Raw genomic sequence first — 26,387 nt, 5'->3', positions numbered from 1 at the left:
AGAGGCAGGCAGAGAGAGAGGGGGAAGCGGCTCCCCACTGAGCAGAGAACCGGATGCGGGGCTTGATCCCGGGACCCTGAGATCATAACCTGAGCTGAAGGCAGAGGCTTAACCCACTGAGCCACCCAGGCATTCCTGTTTGTTTATTTTATTTATTTATTTAAATATTTTCTATCTCTTTGCTTATATTCTCATTTTGTTCCTGCATTACTCGAATTAGTTGAACATCTTTCAATGTTTAATTCTTTGTCAGATAATTCATGTATCTCTATTTCTTTAGGATCAGTTTCTGGATTTGTTGTCATTGTTGTTGCTATTCCTTGTCCACATTTCCCTGTTTCCTCACGTGTCTCATAATTTCTTGTTACGTTCTATTCATTTGATTAAAAAACAAAAAGTGAAAACAATAAAACCTTTCCTAGTCCTTATAGATTGGATTCGTGCAGAGAAGACTCTTACATGTCAGCCTACCTGGAGTTTCTTGCAACCTCTTAAATCCTTTCTTGGAGGTGGGGGTGGCACAGGGTGCTACTTCTCTTGCCTGTGCATTCAAGTTATCAATTGCAAAGGCTTGTGTTCTAGTTTCAGGAATTTATAATCTTTTTCCCCTGCTGGTGTCTGCTCATCACTGAAAGTTCTCTCATTCTATAGCAGCATGACTCCACACTGTCATATGTTTCAACAGCCATCAGGCATCCAAAATATATCGACTTGTTATCAGCACTCTGAATTAGGTAAGAGAGATTCAAGTCTCTCAGGCAATCCTCTGAAAAGGCAGAAACTGGATGCCTGCTCCACTGCCCTCCTTCTACCCTCCCTGGGAGAAGCTTCACGCTGTGCTCCTTATCTTGATTGTGCCAAGCCTTGCTGGCTACAGCAAACTGCCCTAGTCTTCTTCTTTCTCAGCAGTCCCCAGATATCTAAACTATGCCAGTTTCATCAGCAATCAGAGTAGGGCAAGACAGAATTCAGTTCCTCAGGCAGTCCTCTAAAAAGCCCAGATACTGGATCCACACTCAACTCTTTTCTTTCCTCCCAACCAAGAAATGAACACCTGGGCACTCCCTTTTGGCACTGCACTGTGCTGGCTTGGGGGAGGGGCTGATATGAGTAAAATGAAATTACTTTTCTTACACATTTCAACGTAGTTTTTCTTGATTTGTGCTTGCCTAGAGTGTTATACTTTCTTACCTGTATTCTGGAATTCTCTTAAAGGCCTTTTGGTCTGTAAATTGGTAAATCCATATTTCTTTAGGGAAACAAAAACCTGGACTTCCTACTCTGCCATCCTGTTAATATCACTCCTGATTGGCTCTTAAATCTTGGTAAGCATTTAGATACTTTTCATCTATGCTATCTTATGCTTGGTAAGATTTAAGCACCATAAATGTTGGTAGCATTTAGATACTTTTTATAGAACATGACTAATCAAGATTGTCATAACACTGATTTATTTAAACTTTTCTTGTTGGGATATTCCAAAGGTGATAAGGGCAAAATTTTAGATTATTTATCTAAAGATCTCTACTAGATCATATCATTACTAGAAAAAAATGGTGGCATAAGGCTAAGTTAAAGAACAAAACAAAATAAAACTACCGTATTATACACTGTCCAAAATAAAAGGCAAATAAATAAATACATAAATTGCAAAGAAAATGTCATTAACCAATGGAAAGAGTCCAAACATTGTGTTTTAAATATTGAGAAATATTATGCACATATCAAATAATTTGGAACAAAATGAATTAATAAAACTTGTAGAGTACAACATATACATTCTCTTCTGGATAAAGCCATGAAAATTGGGGGAAACTCATAAAAGATAATAAGAAAAGCATCACTGCTCTGATATGGAGAGAGTAGAACTACAGATTATACAAATTGGAGAGAAAAGAATGTCTCCATCACATAGATTGCTTTCAACGTTTGTAACACATTTATAACAATCAATCAAAGAACAATTACACATCAATGTAAAGTTTTGCAGGTGAGGTAAACACAACACCAGGCAAGGTGGGTGCAAGGCAAGATTTATTAACGGCATCTCTGGTGAAGTTTCAGGGCTCAGGAGAAGGGGAGCCAAGAAAGTCGCGCCAGGAGGAGGTGGGCACCCTTCGGTGAGGTTCCACGACTCTGGAAAGCAGAGTCAGGGAAGTCGCGCTGGCAGGGAGTTGGCAGGGGTGGGGTCTTTTATCAGGCCAAGGTAGGGCATGGGCTCACATCCATATATGGTAGGGTATTTGGTGATCAGAGGGTATGGGGTGAGGGGTCCTGATACTTCTGTTTCCTGCATAGGTATCGGGTTACCTATGGAGACCTGGGCATACATCCTTCTGGCAGGAGAGTCGGGGGTTAAGGAAAGGGTGGGGGAGGGGTTGAAAACAGCGGGCCCTGGAGGTCATTTCTATTGTTCCTACTGCATTCCTGGAGCCTGCTGACCCAACAATCAACATTTTGTTTCCTTTGGTAGCAAAGATGGAAAACCACTAGGCTGTGTAAAGCAAGATCTAGCAGTAGTGAAGATCACTGAGTAAAGTAGTTGTATACTGGTATAGCAACCCAAAAGTTTATGGTTTAAGGGGCCTTTCTTTAAGCTGAATTCTCACTTCATTGATGGTTTTACACACACACAAAGAAAGAAAACTCAATCTTTGAAGCCCACAAAAAAAATACACGCCCCTACGTGGTAGTGCTGAACCTGTTGTAGAAATCTAGTAATTTGTAAATTGAGTAGACAGGAAATCCCTGTTGATAGATAACATCTTCCTTTTCTAATCATACCAGCAGAAAATGTCTGACAAGAGAATATAAAGCACCCAATCCTGTGCTCTAAACAGGAACTTATTTATTGCCTAGGTATATGCAAAATGGGTCAGGAACAATTTATTCATCCTATTTTCAGTAAATGGACACACAGCAAACTTAGCAACAAAAACCTTGTCCTTGGGTGCGTGGGTGGCTCAGCAGATAAGCAACTGTTTACCCCTCAGGTCATGTTCCCAGGGTCCTGGGATCCAGCCCCACCCACATCTGGCTCCCTGCTCAGTGGGGAGTCTGCTTCTTCCCCTTCCTCTGCCCCTTCCTTGCCCTCTTTCTTTCTCTGTTTGTCTCTCCCTCTCTCCAGAATAAATAAGTAAATAAATAAAACCTTTCTGCCAGGAATGACCAGCCATCCCGGTATGGAGGGATGAAAGATTACTCCAAACTTTGCTGTGAAAGAGAAGGCAAGGAGCTCAACGCTCAGAGATGAAGACCTTTTGCTCTTTTATGCTCCCACTTTTATTAGTCCTTCAGTATAATCACAAATCCTTATCATTGTTTCTCAAGCCGGTGATGTGTGACAAGGGATCTTACTGAAACTGGGAGGATCTGTTTATAGGAAAGATATTATATGCTAATCTGAAGTTCTACTAAACAGCCTAAGGGACAATGTGTCTATCTCTTAAATCACAAGGTAGCTGTTTGAGCTAAGAAAGCTTTGGGAAGGCAAATTCCCTTGACATTCCCATTCCAACAGCAGAGTGGTCTGGCAGGCAGGGGCATTCCAAAGGCCTATGCCCTTCCCAGCCAGGGGCCTCTCTGTTACGTTTTAGCAAGGAAGGTATTATGGCTGATTTCATGCTTTACGTTAACCCTAGCACCTTTCTTCAAAACGGTGAGTGCTATGACATACTAATAGCCAGTAGTTATATATTGCTTCCTATGGATCACTGTTTTTCAATATTTTACATTTATGCAATTACTTAATCAAAATTAACTTGAGATAGGGAGTAATATTATCATACCCATTACAAAGATGAGGACAAGAGTAACAGAATTTTTCAACAACGTACTTGAAGCCACAGGTACAAAAGGGCCAAGATCACAATTTGAAAATAGTCTGGCTTCACCAGCATTATTATTATTATTTTCCTTAATTTAAATATTTTAAAGTGATCACAAATATCATAACATCTTATCCCTAGATATTTTAGCATTTATTTTTCAAAACATAGAACCATTTCCTTCTTAGACAAAATGATATAATCACACCTAATTAACAATAATTCCCTCATACATCTAGAAATTAGTTATTTTCTAGTTATCTCTCAAATGTCCTTTATAGTACATTTAACCAGTCTAGCAATGTACCTTGTACCTGGTTGATATATCTTTTGTGATGTGGGAAACAGAGGCAGAAGGAAAATTATTAAATTTCCTTACCCACTGACAAGCCCTTAAAAAAGGCAGAGAGACATTTCTTTTAGGGACTCAGCTACCTCTACCTGGAGGCTTTGCTAAGGGCAAAGGGCAATCCTAGCCTGACCAACCCCCTACCCCCTACCAGGATCCTGTAAGTCTACTTTAACAATTCATTTGGAAACTTTATCTCTAAACCCTCCAAGACACTGTTGACAATCATTCCCAAACAATGGCCCACTAATATACATCTAAAGGTGTCACGACAAAGGTTTTATTACCATTAATGAATAACCTTTTTCCCAACAATAGCTAGCCCCTCTTGGTCCTGGAAACCTTGCTTCCAAAATTCCTTAGAGACTTACACAATCCCTAACCCTCTCCCAATTTACAAGTATATAATGGGCCACTCCTCATAGCCTTGGGGTGGCAGCTCTTTCTGCCTATGGGTCCTGTCCTCATGCTTTAATATACCACAATTTTGCAACAAAGATGTCTCAAAAATTCTTTCTTGGTCATCGACTCTGGACCTTACCCCACCAAACCTCACTTATATTCTAAGACTTCATCATTTAGGTCTCTTTTAATTTATAAAAGTTCTTTATTACTATTTACTCTTACTCTTACTATTTACTTATTTTTACTTTATCACTATTTACTATGGAGACCAGCCTTATAGAATGTCCCAATTTTATTTATTTGATACTTTCCTCCAGGGGTCATTTAACATATCCCCTAAACTCCTACTATGTCTTGAAGCAGGAAATTATATCTAAGAGTTGGTTAAATTCAAGTAAAATTATTTTGGGAACATTACGTAATTAATGATATTGTTTAGTTCACCTTGTATAGTATACATGAGAATAGTGCCCCTATCTCATTGTTTTACCATCAATAATAATAAGGATTAAAAAGTGATTCCATGTAGAGTCAACATAATCCTTCCTTTGTTGTTAGGTTCTTCATATGCGCACCCAGTTCCACATAAACCATTCTTCTAATGATTTTAGTTCCTACTAATAAAGCTTGCATGGATAAGTCATTTTATTAGAGATGTATATTGATGTATATCATGTATTTTTGTATTGGGCTATTTTGTTCTGCATTTCTAGATCTTTGTGATATAACTAGCAAACATCATTTCCAAGCTAGTCATATAGCTTTCGATATATTAATATTTCATGGTTTTGGCAAAATAGAAATTTTTATTTTAGCTAGTCAAATTAATTTTCTTTTTCTCTTAATGCCTTTTGGCCTTTGCGGCCTAAAGAGACCATATCTACTTCCAGGTTTTAAAGGAAGTTGTCCATATTTTCTTTTAATAATTGTATAATTTTTTTGTATTTATTTTACTTTTTGGAGGGGTGGCTCTGTGTGGAATTCTTGGTATAAAATATGTGGATCAAAATTTGTTTTTCCAAATGGTTATCCAGTAGTTACCAAATTGTTTACGCAAATGTTTATCTTTTTAATGGAACAAGATAGAGCCCCTTATTTAGCCATAAAAAAGATTGAGATCTTGTCATTTGTGACAACATGGGTGGACCTAGGGAGTAATACGCTAAATGAAATGAGTCAGACAGAGAAAGACAAACATCATAGGATCTCACTTATATGTGAATCTAAAAAAGAAAATAAAACAAATGAATAAGCAAACAAATAACAAGAACAGATCCATAAATACAAAGAACTAACTGATGGTTGCTATTGGGGAGGAGTTGGGGGAGTGGTGTGAGCAAAAATGGGTGAAGGAGATTAGGAGATACTGTCTTCCAGTTATGGAATGAATAAGTCATGGGAATAAAAGGTGCATTATAGGGAATAGTCAATGGTATTGTAATAGTGTTATATGGTGACTGATGGTAGTTACACTGTGGTGAGCATAGTATAATGTATATAGATGTAGAGTCACTATGTTGTACACTTGAAATTAGTAATATTTTCAACTATACTTCAATAAATATTTTTTTTATTTTGTTATGTTAGTCACCATACAGTACATCATTAGGTTTTGATATAGTGTTCCATGATTCATTGTTTGCATATAACACCCAGTGCTCCATGCAAGCCTTGTCCTCCTTAATACATCACAGGCTCACCCATTCTCCCAGCCCCCTCCCTTCTAAAACTCTGTTTCCTTGAGTCCATAGTTTCCCATGGTTTGTCTCCCACTCCACTTTCTCTCCCTTCATTTTTCCCTTCCTTCTCCTAATGTCCTTCATGCTACTCCTAATGTTCCACAAATAAGTGAAACTATACGATAATTGACTTTCTCTGTTTGACGTATTTCATTTAGCTTAATTTCCTACAGTCCCATCCATGTTGATGCAAAAGTTGGATATTCATCCTTTCTGATGGCTGAGTAATATTCCAAACAATTAAAAATTAAAAGAATTAAAAAAATCAAAATTCTGGGGTGCCCACCTGGTTCAGTCAGTAGAGCATGCAACTCTTGATATTGGGGTCATGTGTTTGAGCCTAATGTTGAGCATCGATATTACTTTAAAAAAATTTTAAAAAAATTAAAAAGTTCCTCTTTAACCCAATGATTTGAGATGTATTGATATTGACTATGATCTTGATCAGTTCTCCATATTGCCTATCATAATAAGCTAGCCATGATTTTAATATTTGAAATTAGAAACTATTAGCATTTTTAATTCAAATTTCAACTCAAGTACAGTTGCAAATGGACAGATTTCCAATCTTAATAAGAGATTTTTTTACATTTTCAGTCCTTAGAAACTCTAGTACACACATACACATATCATACTTAAAGGACATAACAATGTTTAAATACAAAAAAAAAATTCTAGAAATGGAATATTTGGGATTAATTTTTTTCCTCCATTTTATGTTTTTGGATATAATCTTATTCTATAGAAATATGCATGCACTGATATGTATAATAAGCACAAAATAAAGCTATTTAAATATACATACATCAAGAGTTTCTGATTCTAAATTATTTTAATTTCCCAAATCCTAGATTAAATCTATTTCTTCCATGTGAGAATGATTAATTTTAATATTAGATTGGAATCTGTATCAGACTTTAGTAAGCTAAAAGCAACTAAGTTTCATTTCCAGAAAAATGTTAATTAAAATTATTTTAGTTTTAAGGACTAAATATAAATTAAAAATGAGATGCATACTGCTCATACTTCATTAACTTGGAATTGCACTAAGTTAAATTAATACTCCTGAAGGACTTTATAAAAGTCAATTAATTCTCAGTCACCAGTTGCTAAAATTAGGAAATAATGTAAATCATTTAAAACAGGGAGCCTATATTTCTTCAAAATCTCATCAATGTAGTACTAAGTGACCTTAATGTCAAGTTTTCTTGTTTTTATAAGTCAATATTGTATCTGGTATAACAAGGTAACTATTTTAACTTGGTCTTTTAGACTTAATATTTTTAGTCTTAGTGAAATAGATCTCAACTGGAATGTAATCAAGTGGGAATTTTATTATTAAGGAATTAGTTTAGGGGGAGTTACACAGTTTTTTCTTCAGACTTAGTAGAACAGGCTCAATTTTCCAAAAGAATTAGAAGGAAAGACCAGGCTGGCATGATATAATAATGCTATGCTCATTTGTGTAGCAGATTATAAGGATAAAGTAACATCGGTTTGCATAAGGATGCATTGGAACAATGCCTCTCTGAATTTTGTAGAAAAGGTATTAAAACTAATTCTAAGTTGAAGTTGATTAAAGAAAACTTAAAGAAAACTTAAATCTTTCTCTAGTACTTAAACAACAAATATTCTGATAGAAATCTAACACACATAGAAAGTATGGTATTCGTAGTACATCCTCATGGGTATAAGAGAAGACTTGATACTTTGTTTTCTTTTTTTCTATAACTTTAATAAGCAAATATGAAATTTTAATGTTTTGAAATATTAAATAAACAGATGGTTTGTAGTTTCATATGAGTTATAGCCCTGTAAATTCATGAGAGGTACAGTTTATCATTTAAGTTTTAGAAGGTAAGTCAAGGTTAGAGTGCTTTTTAAAACAATGTTATTTATTATGGGGAATCAAAGGCAAATATTATTATAAAATATTTGCTGAGTTTTCTGATTTTAAGGCAATTTGAGGTAATGAGACAGATATGTATATAACTAATTATAATTCATTGCAGACTAAGAGAAAAACAATGAAATTATGGCTGCAGAAGTGGAATATTTGTTTATTGTTGAACATAAGGAACACTTCTTGGAAATTACCTTTTACTTGGTTTTTGATGCATAAGCTGGGTTTCAAAAGCTGAAATAACAGAGTATGTGTATTTGTGAAGAGGGAAAAAAGTTGGCTTCCTGAATCAGGGATAACGAGGACATGTCAGAAGAGTATTTCAGTCTGAAAAACAGATCAAGCAAAGACATGGAGATGGGAAAGTTCATATAATTTAGGTAAGTATGCTTTACTTGTTATGACCACCAACAGATACAAGGAAGTGATAGACAATTTTTTAAGATTGAAATGGGGGTTTAAATTGTCTTAAAAATTGATATCATATTCATTATTATAAATTGATCTCATAAGATTCTCAAAACAAAACAAAATAAAAAACCAAACCAGAACAAATGGGATGTATAGAGAAATACAGAAAGAGAGTTTTTATGAGGGATTGGCTCACATGATTATGGAGGTTTCACAATCTGCCATCCTCAATCCAGAGACCCAGGAAACTGGTGGTATAGTTTTAGCACACACTCTAAGGTCTGAAAATCAGGGCAGTCAATGGTATAAATCCTAGTTTGAGTCTGAAGGCCTGAGGACAGGAGAAAATCAGTGTTCCAGTTCAGGAGAGCAAATTTGTCCTTCCTCCACGATTTTGTTTTATTCAGACCAAGAGATTGGTTGATGCCCACCTGCATTGGTGAGGGCAGTCTTCTTTACTCAGTCTACCAACTCAAATGTTAATCTCTTTCAAAAACACCCCCACAGACACAACAAGAAAAATGTTTTACCAGTTAATCCAGGCATTCCTGAGCCTACTCAAGTTGACACAAATTTAACCGTCACACAGACTATTTTTCTTAATCATGGCAAAATTTAAAGAATGTAAAATTTATCATTTTAACCATTTTTGAGTTTACATTTCATTGGCATTAAGTATATTCATGTTGTTGTTCAACTATCACACTATACAATAGGTGAATAGTTAATAATGCTATTATATATTTTAGATATCAATAATCTTTGAAAACCCTTTGGTTTTTTTTTCTTATTCTGTCTCTACTTACAAAATTTATTTAACATAGGAGATGTTTTCACATATATTTTAAGAAAAAGCAATACAAGATTTATTCTGAATGTTGGAACCTAGGATATTTCACATCTTCATATTTTCTGTAATCATACGTCAGCTATTACCATCTCTGGGTTTATGCTTCCTCATTTGTAAATTGAGAATATTAAACTTCATAATCCATACGATTCTATTTATGTACAAGCAGGATATGTGATTTGTGCATTTACAACAGTCTCCAAGCATAGGAAGGCCCTGTGACTGGATTGATACCATCTTGAAATTGTTCATCATTTTGAAAAGGAATACTGCATTTTTATATTATACTGGGCCCTACAAATTGTGCAGTGATTTTTTTTTTAAATAGGGATGAATTATAAAATTGAGCTGAGTGACATCCTTAAACATGTCTTCCTTATTCTTTTTATCTACTAGAGAAGTAAATTTTCTAAAAGAAGAAGTACAAATAAATAAAAATCAGCTCCCACAACCCCCTCTTCTATATATACAGCACTGTATTTAGGACTGAAATTATATTGATTTGATTGGGTACTGAGAAAAGTGAAGTATTTTGATTTAGCAACCCAAGAGTTTTCTAAATGTTCTTTTCAGGCAATATCTTTAAACAGCAATACAGTTATGACAGGTTGGATTACAGTGTTTAGCACTTTTCTAGGCGTTTTTACATTTTACATGCTTTCTGCCTTTCAGAAATATCTGTGCCAGACATCTCAGATATGAAATAAATGCATTTTTATTGTGTATTCTGGAGTGTGTGATGTCACCCAAGCATTGACGGGAAATCTATTTTCTCCTAGCAGGAAAACTTGAGTAGTCAACATTTAATTCTCTCTAGACATAAAATTTAAAAATAATCAATCAGGGGATATATATTCATTGACAACATAAGAGCAAATACATATTCTATATTTTGTAAGTTAAACTGAAAGAAAACTTGTATTACTTTATATCTCAAAATTTGGTAATTAAAGGAACAATACTAAACTAATGTGCTAATGAGTAAATAATAGCTTTTGCGTGCCTCAGTGAACAGGGAATTATCATGAGTTTCTGCTTGTGATATGAAAGCTACAGATGGTTAATTACTATTAATACAGAAGGACTTGATATAATAAACTTATTACTTTAAATTTCACAAAGTTCTCTCCACATTGCTATAGTTGCGTTTTTAAGTGAGTTAGTTCTGAAAACATTCATAAATCTGTTACTGCCAAATTATCTTTTTCTTCTGATATTTCCACCATTTTGAGCATCCTCTACCTTCCCTCTCTTTCAAGATTACCAGAAATATAGAATGATCTGATAATTTTACCACAACTCAAACTACATTCTCCTCCTTAGAAGACATTGACCTCTTTAATGTTGATAGTCTACCTTAACCATAATTTTCCTTATGACAAGAATACTCTTTCATTATTCTTATAAAAGTTTAATAGATACCGACCAAAGAATTTGGTGTTTGTGAATGTGAAATTTCCTAACAAATGCAGGGACACTGATTTTATAATATCCAAGTCCAAGTCCTGAAACAAAGCAGCTATAAAATAGTTAATTATTTCAATGAAGTGAAATATATAAAATCACAGTAAGTATATATATGTCTGTTAGTAGAGAAATTGTATTGACATTATTATTAAAGCCAACAAGGTTTATTGGAGTATATTTCAGGCACAGAACTCTGTAATACAGAGCATATAATTTTTGAGTTCTCATTATCCCACAGAAAAGCTTGTGTAGGTTCATCAGAGAAAGACACTATGTAAGAGAGGCAATAGAGGGGGTCCATTTCTATGTTTCTGTGCATAATCATGAGGGAGCTAGAAAAAGGTAGGGATCACCTCCTTGACTATATAACAATAAGAGCTTCTTGAGGGAGGATATATCTTTGTTGAAAAAGTGACGCATCTGGAGAACTATTTTTCTATTGTGCTACTTAAAATCTGCTGAACTTTATATTCAGCAAAGTATGTAAAGGAAAAAGGCAATGAGTTTCCTAGGCCACTTGGATTTATACCTACATTTATGGTGTTTTATGTACTTATAATCTTTAAGAGTATTTGGCCTATTAGAGTGACAGTCTTCTAATTACTATTAAATAATTGATTTAGTTGTTTGATTTAGAGATGTAATCTTATTAAGCATATACTCAGTGTTAAACTCTGAGAGAACTTTGGATTAATCATATTCATAAGTTTACTTTATTAGATTTATAAATTATTTAAATATACAGGAAGGTTTTTTAATCAGACAATTGAAGTATTTAGAAGGAAATTAAAAATATGACATGTATAAATGCAATTTAAAGTTTACAATTAATTTCCTTTAAAATTGAACATATGTTGTTCAAAGACTTCTAAATTTATAATTGATTTATAAAATGTATTTAAAACTTAAATAAATTAAAATAATAACATGAAAAAATTAAATATTAATTCTTAAAAATCAAGTATTTGTCTTTAGTAGATTTTTATGAATATAAAATAACCCTCAGGGCCAACAAGCAATCAAAGAGGAAAAAAGATAATCTTCGACAAAAGAGGAAAAAGAAAATAAAGAGAAAATATAAGCAGTAGAAGGACACCTTAAGGAAATAATAAATAAAATCATCATAAAGAAGATCAAGGTGCTATGAGAAAGGAAAAAAAATAATGAATAGAACAAAAAAAAAATCTTTTGTGAATTTAAATATGATACTTCTTCTTCTTCTTCTTTTTTTTTTTTTTTACAAAGAGTTGAAATATAAAACAGGCCAGTTAGACAAAGAGACGAAAAACATGAGAAAAACAGAAGAAAATCAAGCAGTAATAAACATACAAAAATTATACCCTTAAGACTTCTATTTTTGGTAGATCTGTTGGTTCAGTACAGGCAGGAAGTGAAGGCTAAGGTTGACTTGTAAATGGTCTGGCTAAGCAGTGAAAGATATTCCAACACAGAACCAATCTGCAAAACCTAGAAGAGATTTTTTTTTAACCTTTTTTTTTAAAGTAAATTTTGATTCCTAGCATTCAAGAGAATCTCTTTCCAAACCATGAGCTGACCACAGAAAGTTGAATGTCAAAGCATTACAATGAATACAGACTACAAAATAGTTTAGAAAATTGACTAAATAAGCTACTACAATCACAACAAGCAACAAAAAAGAACACCGAGGAGAAAGAAGAACCTGATTTCCAGAGTTAGAATATTATAATATTCAAAAAGCTGTTTTCAACAAAAAAATTATAAAGTATGCATATTCTAATAAGAAAGTATGGCCAATTTATAGGAGAGATTAACAAAACTGTTGTTGAGGAAGCACAGACAGTGGGTTTACCAGACAAAGACTGCATCAAGTATTTTAAGTATGCTCTAAGAGTTAAAGGAAATCATGGATAAAGAGCTAAAGGAAATCAGAAGAATGACATCTCAAAAAAAAAAAACATTATTCAAGAGATAGAAATTATAAAAAAGAACCAAACAGAAATTCTGGAGCTAAAAAGTACAATAATGGAAATGAGATATTCATGACAGGTTTTTAAATAGAAGATTTGAGTAAACAGAAGAAAAAATGAACAAACTTGATTACAAGTTTGTTTAAATCATATCCTTTGAAGAGAAAAAAGAGAATGAAGAAAAATGAACAGAGTCTAAGAGACTATGGAATACTATTAAGTATAGCAACATATGAGTATATGGAGTCCCAGAGGAGAGGAGACTGGGAACAGGGGAAAAAACGTTTGAGCAAATAATAGTCAAAAGCTTTCCATATGTGATAAAAGACATGAATGTATATATCTAAAAGACCCAACAAGCTCCAAGGATGAACACAAAGCGATCCCAGAAAAGCGTATTATAATTATGTAAGTGGGAAGTTGTCTTACTCAAGAAAGTATTCCTTATTTTGTTATTTGATTCTGAGTGATTTTAAGTTTCATCCTTTCCTCTTCCCCTCAGCCACACAAATGATCAGACTAATAAGAAAGTCTGAGTTTCCTTCTTTTGGTGCTAGAAGAAGATTGAAATATTTGAAACATCTGCCCAAGTATAGGAACCCTTAGCCTGGCAGGCCCCAAGAATTAATCACAGTAAAAACCCCAGACAAGTCCCCTTTCCTCACCTTCTGAAGCCATTTTTGGATTTCCTTGAGAACTCTGACTTGCTGTCCCCAGAAAGCTTCATTTGGTAAGTAATAAACATTTTCACCTACTCTTCATGTGGATATGATATCATCAGTCTTGACATTAGAACCCTATCTTTGGGTTGGGGTCTGTATGGCTCCTTATGGGTAGACACAAGCATTGGCACCATGAGTAAGATGTCTATCACCACCAGGGGTCTTTGTTCTTTTGCTTTGGTTTGCTTACTGGCTTTGCTGCCTGGTGGTATGCATACATTTTTGATCTACTGTCTGCCTGCCAGCTTGCTCTTCAAGCTATGCAGGTCTGTGCTACATTTTCTGGTTCCGTTATAGCTCTGTGTTATGAATTACATGTTCGTGACCCACAAAGTCCACATGTTGAAATTCTAATCTCCAGTGTGATTGTATTGAGAGGTATGGTCTTGGGAGGTAATCAGGATTGGACTAGGTCACAAGGGTGGGGCCTTTGTGATGAAATTAATACTCTTCTAAAAAGAGGAAGAGACAGAAGATCTTGCTATGCAGGCATGCATGAATGAAGGATATGGAAGACATAACCTGGTAGAAGTGCCACAAAGCTCAATGATGCTGGCATTCTGATCCCAGACTTCAATGTTCCAAACTGTGAGAAATGTTTGCTTTTTATAGAATTCTTCTATAGCTGATCAAACTGACTCAGGCACTGTATTACAGATTTAACCAAACTAAGTGAGTTCACATCATTTAAGGACAGAGGTATAGGATTGGGACACATAAAAGTAGCTCTGTATTATGTGCCTCAACCTCTACTTAGATGTGTGTCTTAAAATCGTATCATGTGTCTTTATTCCATTGTAAGCTGTGGCTGACATTAGAATCAGGGGATAGACCTAATCTGTGACCAACTACTTAAGTGTCTCAACCAAGTATTGGCCTCATGCTGTAAAGTACTCATGAGAAAGACTACATCCTGTGCTACATACAGGCACATTGGGTGATTACTCATGTGGAGGAAGAGCAGACACAACTTGAACATTGGTTACTGTTCGAAGATTTGAATTGTTGAGGTCTATGATCCTAAAGGTAGATGGCTTATTAGGACCCTATAGATTGCCTTTGCTATTGCTGCTGCTGCCCATCCTCTATCTCCACAAAAGATCTGAATCCCAAAGGTTATGGGGAAAACAAGCATAACATCTCTGTGGTAACAGAAAGGGAGTTAATTCAAACCTTACTTTGTCCCCAGGTCTTTAAACCCTATGAAGAAACCCTCGACATGGGGGACTCTCCTAACCCTGACAATACTGATTTTGCAGTCTGCTGTAAGTAACCTATCAATAGGCTAGAGCGGACCTTCTCCATTACAAAATGGATCTAGTAATGACCAAAAAATGTGAGGGGTGGAAAAAGAAATAAACCTAGGTACTAGGGGAGGAAACAAACAACTGAAAGTGAAGTCCACAATTTGATCCAATCAAAATCCAAAATTTACTAAAATAATTTTTATTGCAAAAAGATAGGATGCTGAATGGCTTTTGCAGTCTATGGCATGACAACATGGATTATGACCACCTGCTAAAAGCACCAACTGGAAAATCTCATGGCCTTAATTGAAAGTGAGGTTACATTATATTATATCCAGGGGTTTCACTAAATTTCAATAGGGTACACCCCTATGCCTTTAGAGGAATTACAGGATGGACAATGGGGGACAAAAATGTGTACCTCATGTTAACCATCAGAACTACTACCTGGCCTAAATTTTCCATGGTCATAGTATCCTATAGTAGACATGGACACTCTGACCCAAAAAGTAATAACATTACTCAGAATCTTTGTGGCTTGAAAATTGGTTTGACAAAACGGGACCCCCCCATCCTCTCTCTCCTAGTTAAAATAATTAATATGACAAATGTAAGCTCTTTGAGAAAGCATGATTATCCTCACAGCTTCTCCATTCAATAGTCGAATTTGGCCTGTTTTTAAACCTACAGAAAAAAAGAAAGAAAGAAAGAAAGAAAGAAAGAAAGAAAGAAAGAAAGAAAGAAAGAAAGAAAGAAAGAAAGAAAAAAGAGTACCATTTCATAGTAGATTACCACAAGCTTGATACTGTGGGCAGTATTATGTCCCACTACCCAGTGTTTTTGAAACTTGAAATTACTGATTCCATCCAGTTTTGCCAATTATCAGCAATTGGTAAATGTCTTGCTATTATAGATTTGGCTAATATGTTCTGTTCAGTGCTTTTTTCAACAACTTTCAACTATAATTTGCCCTCTTTTTACCCCCAGCTTTACTGAGATTTAATTGACATACAACGTTATGAAGTTCAAGGTGTACAACATGATGATTTAACAGAAGTATCTGTTACAAAATGCCTTAACTTTCATAGGAACATAAATACACCTTTGCAGGAGAGATGTTAAATGTGTGCAAATTTCTCCAAAAGCACAGGTAAGACATTACCTTGATAAGATCCTTTTCTGAGGAGTTCTATTTCACACATTCCTTCAGAATATGCATATACTAAAAAGATCACAAAAAAGGAGATGAGCCACTGACTCACAGATTGTGTAAGCCCTGTTATATTAGTTACGTTCCTGAAAATTATTTGATAAACTGAAGCCCTCTTATCTCTGACACCATAAAGAAACAGCTGTCAACCCTCTCAACACCCACAATATCTTGCAGGCCTTTTTGGGATCTGGAGGCCATATAACCACAGTTGTGTTTTACTTAAATCATCTGTACTGTTCCTTACAAATGAACTTACCTTTCAAAGGGACTGTCCAGCAAAAGGCTCTAGAATCTGTCCAAATTGAAATACAACAGGCAACTCCTGATAGTGCTTGATGGAGTCCTAGCTAATCATTTCTTTTAGAGGCTTTAGCAACAGCCTCTCATGCCTCCTGTAATCTCCCATTGAGGTCATAATTTGCCCATGGTTTTCCGATGCAAGAAACTGTCCATCTTTTGTCTCAAGCTATATGCCATTAGAGTGGCAATCATTGTCCATATACTGGTCTCCTGGAAATAGAAACTTTCATAGACCCTCAGCCTGTGACTGTCCATACATAGCTTCCTATTACATGTTAGATCATGTAAGCAGCTCACTATAAGCTCAGCGTGGCCTCCAAGACCTCCTCAATATGTGATGGGAGACTAGTCTGAGCCCTCTACCATATCCTACCTGCAGGAAGGGATGAGCTTCCCTGTACCAGGTCTTTTGCCAATTGCTCTAGTGCTGGAGGATTCCTTATCTTGCCAGATAACTTGTTGCAATTTATTAGATGAATAACAAGGGGAGATCATGCACTGATGGATGGTGCAACATCATTGTGTGAGATAGAACTCGGTAGAGAGGCGCTGCTTTTCATTCCTTGCATGTCCCTGATAAAGGATTGGACTCTAGACCAGCACAGATGACCATATTTTAGGCAGTCATCTTAGCACTGAATGCCCTGGACAGTAATAGACTGTATATGCATATTTTTATGCATGTGGCACTTTGCAAATAGTTTGGGTGTGGGTCCAGCCAAATGCAGCAAAACAAATCCCTGTGTAAGGTTTCCCCCTTTGTGGTAAAGATTCTGGGAATCTCTTGGCTTGCAGATACTCCAAGTATAAATCAAGGTCACACATGCATCTACACATACTAAAGCCTTAATATAAGCTCTCGGAAAAACACTCTATCTTTTTTGGAGTTTCAGACATTACTGATCATAACCAAGACACTCATTTCACTTCTCAGTGAAATACATAATGCTTTGGGTCTTGAACAAAGCATTCAATGGAACTTTACCTACTCTCAGGCTTCAGGCTTCATAGAACATCATAATGACTTAAACAAGTTCAAATTCAATTAAATGGAACATGGCATATTTAGCAATCAGGAAATATCAGGAGTAAATTATAATAAAGACTCTGACTCCATAATTTTTTTTTTTTAAAGACTTTATTTATTTATTTGACAGAGAGAAATCACAAGTAGGTAGAGAGGCAGGCAGAGAGAGAGAGAGGAGGAAGCAGGCTCCCTGCTGAGCAGAGAGCCCGATGCGGGACTCGATCCCAGGACCCTGAGATCATGACCTGAGCCGAAGGCAGCGGCTTAACCACTGAGCCACCCAGGCGCCCTCTGACTCCATAATTTAATGTTTAACTGCTGAGAACTTCCCTCTTCCCTCTTCTAGTTCTGCCCCATTATCTAGGCAAGATGATAAGAAAGCACTCACTCTTGGCCTCAGCAGGAGACTAAAGCCAAGTAAGCCCCTGCCCACATGGGGAAACACTTAACCTGGCCTCACTCCCTAGCTTATAAAAACCCTAACCAAGTCTCATTTTCCTTTTTTTTCTTTTTACTTAAATATTTTTTATTATGTTCAGTTATCCAGTATATAGTACATCATTAGTTTTTGATGTAGTATTCAACAATTCCTTAGTTGTGAGTAATACCCAGCATTCATCACAACTTGTGCCTTCCTTAATACCTGTCACCCTGTCACCCGGCTACCCCATCCTCCCAACCCCTTCCTTTCTATAACCTTCAGTTTGTTTCCTGGAGTCCAGAGTCTCTTCTCAGAAAGAATAATTTATAAGTACTAAACCTTTTCATTATACCCTTGCTCTGTGTGTGATATAATGAGTAGCACATGCAAACCAAATTTGGGGTGTGGGTCTATTCTGCTTCTGTAGTATTGCTCAAATGTCTACCAACTATAAAGTTGGAGTTATTTAAGTCTATTGTATTAGCACGCAGATGGAAAATTTGAAAAACAGAGTAATAGACCTATACATATATGAACGTACAATACCTCAGAGAGATCATGGTGCAGATCAACATGGACAGGACAGTTTTCAATAAATTTTCAATAAATAGGGTACATGTACAGCAAAAAATAAAACCTGTCACAAACTTCCTATTATAAAAAAAGATAATTTCCAAGTAGATTAAAAACTTTGCTCGTGAATGGAAAAACAGGAAAGCATTTAGAACACAATATGATTCAATAAACATGAGATGACACCCAACTCATTTGTTATCAGGTGAATGCAAATTAAAACATAACAAGATAGCATTATATACCTGACTGGCAAAAATTTAAAAACCTAAGAAAATCAAGTGTTGGCAAGATTGTGGAACACTGAGTACTCACAAACTATTGATTTTACCACCTCATTAAAAAACATTTGCTGAAAAAATTAAAGGTTCACATACCCTGTGGCCCACCAATTCCATTCCAGCAAAGCTCTATATATATACAAGTAGATATATAAAAAGATTATGTATAAAATATTATATATTAAAACATTTATATGTGTATATGTATGAATATATATTATGTGACTATTGCATACACAAAAATGTATACATATGCAAAAATGTTCCTTCTGTCACTATTTTTATATGCAAAAAAGTTGGAAAAACTGAAATTTCATTAATAGTAGAATAAATTGTGATATATTAAAACATATAATAAATAGCAGTTAAAATGAACAAACACATACACCATTCAACATGGATAAATATATAAAATATAATTTTGAGCAAAAGAATAAAACATTCAAGTTTCAAAAGACAAATACTTTGATTCCGTTTTGAAACTAAGGAAAAATGAGAAACTGATTATCACAAAATTTTCTGGAAAGTATCCTGTGATCAGTCAAGGGCATGATAAGGTTTCTAGGGTGCTTGGTATGGAAGAGTACATGGGATATGGCTCACAGTAAGAACTCAATGAGCATTAAATGAATGAAACTGACTAGAAAGCTAAAGTGAGGAATGACTTTGAAAATGAGGAAAAAAAGATATATTTCAAATGAAAATATAGGTTGTATTTAAAAGAGGAAAACAAAATGTAAAAAGATGTTTCAAATTTTAATTTACATGTATAGAGAGATGTCCATCATAGGAATTCTATTGATTGTTTCTATCAATTAACTATAATAACCTAACCAAAGTTAAATCATGTGGTGTATAGTCTTGTTAACTCTAGATAAGACCTGGTATGATGAAAAAGAATATTCTAAATAACACCAAATCACAGATCCCATGAGCTCATTGACCATAGTAGCTAGGGCAAAGACAATTCAAGGATACAGTCATTTTTTAGCAGAGTCCACTAATTCTGTAAAAGATAATGACTTCATACTTCATGCAGGGAAAAAAGTAATCTTTGAATAGATCGATAAGCAGATGATCAAGCAAATATTCATCACAGTATTTTCATCATAATATTTTATTTCCTATCAGAGCCAGAAAACTTATTTTATTACTTGTTTCTTTCTGTTGACTAATCAAGATACAAATGCAAATTTGATTTAGTGATTTGAAAAATAAAATTTGTATTGAGCTTTGTAGAGCTTCGAGCCCTACAAATACAATTTGGGCTCCAAGTCTGATTATAAACTTCACTAAAATTATATAGATTATGATATGCCTTGGCCTTCACAACTGTTTTCAGGTACTCTGACATATTTGTCCTTAACATTTGTATTCTCTAATAGGATTCCCTACCGTGATTTTGTTGACAGGATAAATCAACATTCTTTTCCCCTTTGAATGGTTGAGAAATTTAAGACTTATTATACAGGATTGGTCCATATCTATTTTTCAGGAGTCCTGATTAAAGGAAACACCCTCGCTTTTGATTGAAAATATAAATATATATAAGAACCACGTCCTTTGTGGATAAAGTAGAAGGACATTTTATGGTGGAATGGTTGCAAAACTCTGACAGGCCCTGCTGTGGCACCCAATGCCTATGATGGACTGTTAATCAATGCCATTTATCCATTTGATAGGAATCATACATGAGAAATCTAAGATTAAATTATAAAAAACTCAACATCAACCTAGGCCAATCCCTTTTATAAGCAGATACCTTTAGTTTCTTTTTTCTTTATTTTAATGCCAATATTTCAAAGTGGCAAAGTTTAATTGAAGTTATATGATAACTTTTAAGTGTATTTAGGCAGCTAAATAACATAGACCTGAATTTTCCTGCAGAAGTTGGAGTGTATATTTTAAATAAAACAGTCAAATCAGTGGTACAACAAGCTTGCAGCATAAATCATCCATTATCTTGTCTTTTTCTTGTCCCATAAGGCTCCTATCAACTCTAATTCTTTACTGAAGCCCATACTTGAAAACTAAATACTATCTTGGGCACTAAAAGCCAATAAGTGGGAAAAATGTGTTGAAAGAGTGACAAGGTGATTGGCTACCTCAGGTCCAAATTTTTGTCCATTAGAACCCTATTTCACCCCGTCTAGACCCTGCAATCTTGTTTCTGAAATAAACCTAAATACAGTCTCTATATTTGCAGAATCTTGAAATTTGGGTTACAAGATCTCCTGGCTCTGGCAGCTTGCAATTTACCCAGCAATATAAAATGTTGGAAATCTATTTCCTAACATGTAATTGTAATGAAATATAAAAAGTAACCAATCAATATATAACAAGGGGAACACATTCTAGCCATTCTATGAAAAACAAACAGTAAAGACTGTAAAACCTCGATGAATAAACCTCCTTAATGCTGCAAATCACAAATATGTCTGTTTTACCTTGTACTTATCTTTTCCTTAGATGGACTCTTGGTTTACATATAGAGTCTGATCTCAAGTTTCAATCTCTTCTTCATTCATACTATTATTTTGATAAAGTTTAGATTTCATCAAATTATAAAATTTTAATTTGATTTTTTAACCAGAAAGATATGCTTCATGTTTTGATTAATTTTATTCCTCTCTTCCTCCCACCCATACTGTTCATTGTCTATTGCCATGTTTTGCTTTTCACTCAGAGTTTTAAAAATCCCATTACTTTGGCGCAGCTGACCTCTGGTTCTGTCAGCATCAGAAATGGACCCCAAAATGTAGCAGCTAGAAAAAAATATGTGAATATAGGAGCATTCTCTTTCTTTTGTAAAGGTTAAGTTGTGATCCTTTCCAAAGCTAAATAACCTTTCTGTTAGTCTCTTTATAATAAAGTTATTTCATTGATGAAATTTGAATGTCTTTGGGTTCCTGTAAACCTTAAAAATTGATAGAGGGTACATTTATTAACATTTACTTAATGTTATTAACATTTAAAACATTATATAGGGTTATATAAAAATCTATCCATATCTGCTAATTTTATATTTAATGGCTGTTAAATTATTTGCAACTAGTATATCCATCAATAATGTCTGACTTCAAATTCTATGACACCTGTGATAGTAGAAATAGAAGACTACTAGGCAATTTATTGCTATAATGACCCATCCATGACACTTCACTTACAAATCTAAAGTACTGAATGAAAAATAGTCCTTTCAGGCTTTTCAGAGTAGTGTTAAAATATATAAAAAATGAAAGTGCTTTATAAAATAAGTCTTTAATTCTGCAAAATCAGCACAGACTCAAAAATTAAACTTGAGAAGTTCTGTAGCGGTCAGGGATCATTTCAGGCTTCAGAAAATACTGCTATAATTTTAAACAGAAATTCATTTAATATTAAAAATTGAATTATAAAATAAATGGAGGAGTCGAATGAAGCTTTAGGTTGGTCCTCCAAGGACACTCAGATATATATATATGCTATAGCTGCTGGGTAAAGTGAAATCTGAGGGCAATCCTGGAACTGATCCGTTTAAAACCCCACTACAGCTCCAGTCCAGGTACTGAAAACTAACACCACCACCACTGCACCTTCCTCGTTTCCCAGGTAGCCACAAGCCTTCACCCGGAGGCTGAATCCTGTCACAACCTGCCTTTGGTGTCTTTGTTACCCATGAGGCTTAAGCGTGGAACACTACACCAAAAATGAACATGTCCGTGAACTATCTTAGTAGCAGCAATCGACAAAGTGGCAGGAAGCAAGCTCCTGAGTTATTTTCACCTTCAAATATTGTGTTCAGCTATCTAATTGGTGGGAACTAGACTCCAGAAGCCTATTTAAAGAGGGTCTCAGAAGTACAGTTCTCAACTTTTTAATGTTGGAAAGACAGAAGTTCAAACTGAAAGCAAGCTGGAGTGAGAACTTGCAAAAGGACCCAAATGTGTAACTGATTTTCAGAGAAGGCAAATGGCAGCTTCTCACAGGCTCTTGCTGTTGAACTAATTGATACAGATTGTTTACAACCGCATCTTACAATTAACCATGATTCATACGAGGAACTCCTGGTTAGAAAGCATGCCAATAGATTTGAAAAGCTTTCCATGTGAGAAAAACATTGTGAGGACAAAACAAAGATGTGAGTTTTAAGCATACTTGGTTGGTTAGCCAGCCATTTTAAACAGAACTGTTTTGTTTGGTTTTTTGTTTTCTTTTTTGTTACTAAAAACTATGTTTTATACCTAGAATGGAAAAAAAAGGAAATTATATTGATTAAATACCAGTTATGTATTAAGAACTGTAGTTCTTAATATACTTTTAGGTATATACTTTTATACTTAGGTAAAATACTTTTACCTAAGACATTTCTAGCACAGTGAGAAACAAGACAAATTTCTCAATAAGCAAAAGAAAAAAAATGCATATATTATATGTCAGCTATTGAAGTAGTAATGTAAGCATTTCATATGTAGTTTTTAAGCCAAAATGTGGGGGCAAAAAGTATTCTAATTAGATGTGGATTAGGGGGATGCTTAAAGATGTAATATTTAAGACCCTCTGACCCCTTTACCCATCTGGAGATTAGAACCAACCTAACAGAAGTAGGAGTTAGGCATCTAGAGATCAAATGCATGTATATTACCAAACTGCTTTTGGTGATTCAGGTATGATTTATTTTTTATTTTTTTCCTTTTTCCTTTTGAACACCGTGGGAAGCCCAGGGGCCAGACTGGGGTGTGGTTGGGTTAGTGGAACGTGGCGTTTCCTAGGAAGACAGGCAAGGCACAGATGGAGCCCCCAAGGGTGAGCTATGTGGCCTCAAGTGTGTGGAAGAAATGCAGGTCCTAAAGGAGGGGCAGGCAGAGGATGGACTGGGATGGTCAGGGGATGGCGGAATCAGGCTTGCGGTGCTGCAGCTGAGAACTCCCCTCCCAGTGGATCGCGGGAGATCTATATAAGGCTGGTAGGTGGCGTCCTGAGGTAAGAATCACTTGGATATCCCAGGTGTGGAAGGAAGGTCCGCATTACAGACTTTTCCGTAAGTACTCTGGCTTACACGACGGATGGTATAAACCCCAGTGCTCCTTGGATGATTCATACACCCTACTCCTATCAAACTGACAGTGCAGGGAGTCTTGCCTAGACTCCCAGTGGGTTCTGGCCCCAAAACTACGCATGCCTGAGACCATGAATCATGGTCATCAAATGGATTTGCCCGTCCTTCCCGTTCCACAAATTTAGACCTTCTGACAGCCATCCAAATGGAAAGATTGAGTGTGGTGGTTTATTTGTACAGTGGAGGAAACGAATACTCAGCACATCAAAAATCCAGATCTCACTAATCAGTCAGAAGGCAACAGATAAATGAAATGAAGATAAGTTTGAGCGGTTAAAGTGGCGTATGTGTTGTGAGTCATAGTTTACCCATAAATGTATTAACTATGTAGGGAAAGAAGGTTATAATGTGTTGGAAATATTAGCAAGTAAGACAAAATAGTATATGAGGAAGTTTTATGTAGAATCTAAACAATAAAGCGAATGAATAACAAACAAAATTAACAAAAGGCAGAATTTAACCAGTAAATACAGGAAACAAATTGGGGGTTGCCAGAGGGTGGATGAGTGGGGGATGTACCAGAGGAGTGAAAGGGAGTGGAAGGTTTAGGCTTCCCGTTCAGGAACGAATAATTCACAAGAAAAAAAGGTACAGCATAGGGAATACTCAAAGTACTGTAATAATGTTGTGTGGTGACAGATCGTCACTACACCTGCTAGCATAGCATAATGTATAGAGAAGTTGAATCTCCATGTTGCATACCTGAAGCTAATAAAACATTGAGGTTCAACTATACTCAAGTAAAAAAAAAAAAATTAAAGATAATATAAATGAATTTTAAATTGTATAGTTTAAACCATGAAGTATGTGAAATTTCAAGAACCGGAAAAGTCAATGAAAAATATAATACTGAATCATAATGGAGATAATTTGGTGACACGACTATGCTAGATGCTTTCTGTGTACCTTGTTGCTGCCATTAAAATTACAGTATTTTTAATTTTCATGATAATGCAGCAAGGAAGTATTTTCTATCAGTTTTCTTTTTTCAGATGAGGAAACAGTACCAGAAATTGTAAATGAATTAGGAAATAATATAAAGTGATGATTAAGGTCTCGTGTGTAGAGTCAGATTGCATGGATTCACAGCCCAGGTTTGTTATGTATTAATTGTGTCACATTAGGAAAATTAGTTCACCTGTTTAGGCTGCAATTTCCTCATTCCTATAAGGGGATCATAATGACAGTATCTATCTCATTAGTTGGTTATGAGGATTAAATTATATAACCCTTAGCACTATGTCTGGTGATTAGTAACCCCTCAACAAATACTGTTATTGTTATTATTACCACTGTTATTAAAAGAGCTCATGGAGCTAATGTGTTGAGGCTTGGACTGAAGCTGAAGTTAGTATCTGCATTAACTATTTTTGCCTACTTGACTCTTATACAAAGCTGCTTCAGTGTGTAAGGACCTATTTTATTGTCCCTGCTCCCCTCCCCCAGGGGACTTAAAAACAAGTCCCAGAAACCAGCTCCAGGTGTGAAGGCCAAGAAAAACAAGGCTGTACCTACCTGGAGTCTAGCCCTGACATAAGTACAGCCATCTTGGCAAAGCAAAAGAGGGCACCTTGCACTGTAAGAGTGGGTTAGCATAAGAATGGCCATTCTGAAGGCTGGGAAACCATTTTACTGAACGTCCCTAACCAGCCCACACAGAGTACTTGACTTGAGATAAGAGAAAGTAGCTAAAACGTAAGAAACAACTTAATCATACACCACCAGGGCAGTCAGGCAATGGCGCCACAGGGACCAGATGTTAAAACAAATAGTTAACTTGCAGAGATCACAATCCTGCAAGACAGGAGTCTCCCTTGGTTTGCAAATGTCCTGGTGATTTACAACAAAAAGGCTATCTCTTCAATGGCCCAGAGACAAGTGGCTCAGTTCCTCAAAGCCTAAGGTCTCCCTCCCCACCATAAAACTGAAGGAGGCAGAGGCAGAAGGAAATGTAAATAAAGTTAAATTTCTTCTAAACCTAAATCTCACTTAACCACCAGGATGGTGCCAGGGTGATGCTGGAGTGGCAAAAGTTTAAACAAAGTTAAACTGTCAAAGTGGGGCGCAAGATATGTATGTAGCCATGGAGAAGTGCCTTGAAAATGCTATACAAACCCTTGGCTTTGAGTGCTTGGGGTCCTTGTTGAAACATGCAGTGCTGGGCGGATACTTGGACTCCAGCTAGCTGGAAATAAACCTTGCTGTGTGACTTGCATTATCGAGAGTGTTCTCTGTCTAATTGAGGGGTGGTCGACTTCGTACCCTAACAAGTGTATGGGGCATGATAGGTGGTTGATAATTATTTCTTGAACTGGAATAAACTCAGGCATCACAGAAAGCATCAGTTGAAGAACTCGTTCCATGGTAGCACCTTTCCCTACTTTGTGAACATAGCCGAGTCTTGCTCTGGTGAGCATCATCTCTTTCTGATTTGCATTCTCTGTTGCCAATAACCCCATGTCTGAGAGCAAAGCGGGCAGAGAGGAATGATGTCTGAGTCACAGCAAATGCATGGACCATTTTCTTCCATCATAAACTCTCTGTCAGTTTCTATAGACAAGTATCTATTATGAAACTTCGTTCTACCCAATTGTGCATTTTGTGC

At 35.7% G+C, this 26,387-nt stretch overlaps 1 long non-coding RNA gene across 1 annotated transcript; it reads right to left on the bottom strand.

Annotated features, from left to right (window-relative positions):
* Positions 1–8,365: 8,365 nt before the first annotated feature.
* LOC131835336 (uncharacterized) lies at positions 8,366–14,121 on the bottom strand. Its single transcript, XR_009355134.1, has 3 exons — positions 13,566–14,121; positions 8,831–8,965; positions 8,366–8,550 (listed from the first exon to the last, which is right to left on the bottom strand). It is a non-coding gene; the product is annotated as an uncharacterized LOC131835336 (long non-coding RNA).
* Between the last annotated feature and the right edge of the window lie 12,266 nt (positions 14,122–26,387).

This window comes from Mustela lutreola, chromosome 7, assembly GCF_030435805.1.
Source record: "Mustela lutreola isolate mMusLut2 chromosome 7, mMusLut2.pri, whole genome shotgun sequence".
Classification (NCBI taxonomy): Eukaryota; Metazoa; Chordata; class Mammalia; order Carnivora; family Mustelidae; genus Mustela; species Mustela lutreola.
Note: the sequence above shows the minus strand (reverse complement) of the source record. Positions and strands in the feature narration are given on the sequence as shown.